This window comes from Nematolebias whitei, chromosome 2 (assembly GCF_014905685.2).
Source record: "Nematolebias whitei isolate Nwh7 chromosome 2, NemWhi1, whole genome shotgun sequence".
In the NCBI taxonomy this organism is placed as follows: Eukaryota; Metazoa; Chordata; class Actinopteri; order Cyprinodontiformes; family Rivulidae; genus Nematolebias; species Nematolebias whitei.
In genome coordinates, this window is record NC_056499.1 from 48,779,292 (window position 1) to 48,783,696 (window position 4,405).

The following is a 4,405-nucleotide window of genomic DNA, read 5'->3' on the forward strand; positions in this document are numbered from 1 at the left end:
TAAAACTCTGCTCTCAAGTTCCCTAACTTATCAAGTACAAAGTATGATGGGTGGTTTCTTTCTCTGAGCTGATTGGTCAAAGTCATGTCAATCACAAATTTAACAATCCAATCAGAGAGCAGATGTTTGGCTGTCGGGGTGGTGCTTTACTGAGCAGCAGGTCCTGGACGGGCAGTACATTTTGTAGATGGAGGATGGCACCATGGTAAACATTTGTTCTTATTAACGTTGTTAGTGCAACATACATGTTCAAAGTATGCAAAAGCAGAAGATGTAAACTGTGGTCCATTATCAGTTGAGATTGTACGAGGGTTTCCTTCATGAGAAAACAGACATTAAGTGCCATGGCAGTGTTTGTTAGAACATCATACTGTAAGTGCTACTTCAAGCCATTCACTAAAATAATCCACAGCTGATGGAAAAGCTGCAACCATAAGCACTGTGTCAACAAGGAACACGACATCAGCAGCAATGTGTTGAACTGGACACTGGAAACTTGACATGCTGTAATTGGTGAAACACTTTCACATTTGTCACATGCCCGTCAGACAGTGTACGACGACAAGACTGTGTAGACCAAAATGTCTATATGTGGCCACCAGTAACGTTTTCTGAGACGTTGTTCAATATGACTCACTTCCTGGTGTGTCATGAGCCAGGTGCACAGCCTTATCTGACAGAGACCTGGAAACTGTAAGACTTTGTGGATCATCTTGTGTGGGGATGTAGCTCAGTGGTAGAGCGCATGCTTTGCATGTATGAGGTCCTGGGTTCAATCCCCAGCATCTCCAGTGTTTCAGTTATTATCCACAAGCTGTCAGATTACTCAACAACTGACAGTAATACTGAAATATTTACAATAACATTGCACCAAGCCACATCTGTGACAACTAATATGTTTGTTGTTGCTGTATCATGTATGTCACTACCTTATCATCATAATTCATCTCAACGTCACTCACTACGTGCGATAACCCATGTAGTTTATATTAGTTACAGTATGTGCAGTATATATCATGCATATTTAATCTTATATTACGACCTTGAAATACTTATTCATTCAAATCCATCCTATTTGCATTGTTATATTCTACCATGTTGGTTACTATGGTATATTTCTTTGGGACCTTATAAATAACATTTTTCTTTTTCACTTTTTTGTACCCTTATTGCATGCTTTAGTATTTCTTGTTTGTTTGTTTGTTTTGTTGTTTTGTTTTTTGTTAAGTGAGTCGAATCAGTTCTTCTCATCCTGAACATTTCATTGCATTGTTGACCTGCATATGACAAATAAAGACAATAACTGTTTCCTCTGAATATCAGTGGAATATCAGACTATAATATCCTCCACATTGTTCTGGACCAGGCATGGGCAAACCCCGGCCCGCGGGCCGTATATGGCCCATTAAGCTTTTTAATTGGCTCGCTGAAATTGTCCACAATTTGGACAATTAAAAAAAAAAGTGTTTTTTTTATAAAAAAATTTTACTTTATTTTTCAAGGGTGCTGAGTTAAATTTTAGGAGTGCTTAAGCTCTCCCCAAAAGAGGTTAAAAATGCCACTGGTCCAAATTATATTTAAAAAAAAAATTGCATTTAATAGATAAATGGACTGTACTTATAGCACCTTTCTATCTTAGTGAGATACTCAAAGCGCTTTACACAACAATCTGTGCCTCATTTACCCATTCACACAGCACTCTACTAGATCTCTACAAAGCTAATTGAACAAATCATTCTAAAGAGACTAATCAGAGCTTTCATCACATTCATACACCGATGGGACACACATCAGAGGCAACGAGGGGTTCAGTCAGAGGCGGACTGGCCATCGGGAGCGCCGGTCACAAGACCGGGACACTTCCCGGTGGCCTGGTTGCCGAGGAACGGGACTAAAGGCTCGGTTCGGGTCGCACGGACTTTATTATTTTAAATAAACAATTCACTTTTGCCTGGGCTCAGGTCTCACGCTGCACTGCAGCGACAGAGAAAGCCTGGCACATCCCCCGGCCGGGCCGGCCCCCTCCCTTCCTTTTCTGTGTGTCACTCACAGAGCAGAGACACACACACACACATTGCGCCCGCTCCCCTCCCCGCCCTAGGACTCGCGCTCCCGACGGTGTTGGCGCGCGGTGCGTGCATCTCTGAGTTGTAGAATGGAGCAACAGAGACAGCCAAAGAAGAGGAAAGGTGGAGCAGAGAGAGAGAGGATAAAAAAGAGAAAAGCTCTGGCCGCGGATGCTGCTAAGTGCTATAAATTAATGTTTGTTCGTAATGGAGCAGGTAAGAGAAACACTTGTGTTGAAAAAATTGAACTCTGGCACAGTTTATCAGCACAGCTTAATATCCACATGCTAGCTTCACTTTGAGGGACCTAAGTGGGCCAAACTGACTTAATATAACAAATGTTTTTAAGTTTTTACAAAGAATATTGCAAATTTTATAATATGGGTTAGGATCTGAAAAAAGTTTAATGTTGAAATGTCTAGGAATTCAGATTTTTTTGTATCTAAAAAAGTTAAGTCAGGTCCTCTGGACAAATAAAAAAAAAACTTGTTGAAACTTTTGTCTTTAATCCAAAAAACTAAGTTCAGTCTGAGGAGTTGCAACAAGCTCAGTTTCAAATAGCCTCTTCTCATAGTGGATCAACCAGTTTGTTGTTAACATCCAGAACTAGCTGTTAACATAAGGAAGACCTGCAGCCTAACAACCCCTAACAATGGTTTCTTTTCACAAAGATGGCTTCCTTTACTCCTCTCTCAAACCATAGTTCCTCTCTATCAAGGATGTGCACATCTTCATCCCTGAAAGTGACTGCTGGCCTGCAGATGAGTGTAAACTGCCGAGTCTTGGCCTGAAGATGTTGCTCTTCTGTGCTGGGCCAAAGAGCAACATCATCAGGCCAGGAGAACTCTGTGGTTTACACTCATCTGCAGGCCAGCAGTCACTTTCAGGGATGAAGATGTGCTCATCCTTGATAGAGAGAAGTGTTGGTTTGAGAGAGGAGTAAAGGAAGCCATCTTTGTGATGAGAACTCATCCATCATTAAACAGGGACAGAGGCCTCTGTGTCCAACTGTAGCCCTCTTACAATGCTGTTATTGCTGGTATCTCTCAGCCCCCTGTGAATAGCAAACAGCCTAGAGCACTAACGATCCATTGTTAGGCTGATGATGGTCCTCCTTTATCATGTTAACAGCTAGTTCTGGATGTCAGCAACAAACTGGTTGATCCACTATGAAAAGAGACTATTTGAAACTAAGTTTGTTGCAGCTTCTCAAACTGACAGTCTTTTGGATTAAAGACTAAACGTTTCAACAAGTTGTTTTTTTTTTAAATCTGTTCAGAGGACCTGACTTAACTTTTTTAGAATTTCTACCTGGATTATTGAGGATATTTTGTGTATACCCTTCATTACTCCAATAAATTATCTGAATATTAAAATCCTTGTATTACAATATTTTATTTAAACTTTATTTTACCAGGTAAAGTTCCGTTGAGATTAAGACCTTTTTTTTTGTTATATGAATAGCCAATACATATAAATAGTCAATAAGTGAAAACTCAGTTAGACGTGTGCAAACAACATGCATTCAAAGTGCGCTCAATTGAACTCAGTCTTGGTGGTTTGCGTTAATCAGGTGGTGGTGGCCTGGGATGGTATCAAAATTCCCGGCCTGGATTATTGTCCCAGTCCGCCCCTGGGTTCAGTGTCTTGCCCAGGGACACTTCGACATGTGACTGCTGTTGGATTTGAACCCCCAACTCTCACATTGGAGGATGACTGCTCTAACCACTCAGCCACAGCTGCCCACAATAGGAAAAAACAACTGGTGTAGTCTTACCTGTAGTTCCTGCATTTCCCCAGTAGAGGCGCACTACAGACACTGGCCTGTATTAGAGGCAAAGTAACAGTGGAGAAGAAGTAATTTCTTCTTCTTTGCTTTTATTTTCACTTTGCCCTACAAACTCTTCTGTAAAAACGAGCTTAAGAAAAGAAAAATGTAGTGAGTGCCGAGTGTTTAATCTGGAGTGGACAACAACATATTGTTTCACTGACGTCCAATCAAAGGCAGTTTATATGCCAAGAAACTGTTGCGGTTTTCAAATAGTAAAATATCAGCCGTCACTTTGCTACCTGCTAACTATGCTAGTGTAGTATGACAATATATGAGATATATGCGCATACTTTTTCACGAGTTCCTCATCTTTCTGACTGTGTAATGTCGTGCCTTGAATTTAACAGAAATGTAACGAGAGACGTCATTTATCTTTGACCCATCAAATGAATGCGGTCATTTATTTTCAGAATCAAAGTTTAACATCAAACATTTACATTAATTTGGCAAAATATGAAAATAATAACAGACAAGTTTCACAGAAAATGAGCTTCGAATCACTCGGCGG

General features: G+C 40.5%; 1 non-coding gene across 1 annotated transcript; it reads left to right on the forward strand.

The window, feature by feature from the left end:
• Positions 1 to 719: 719 nt before the first annotated feature.
• trnaa-ugc lies at positions 720 to 791 on the forward strand. Its single transcript has one exon. It is a non-coding gene; the product is annotated as a tRNA-Ala (tRNA).
• The last annotated feature ends 3,614 nt before the right edge of the window (positions 792 to 4,405 follow it).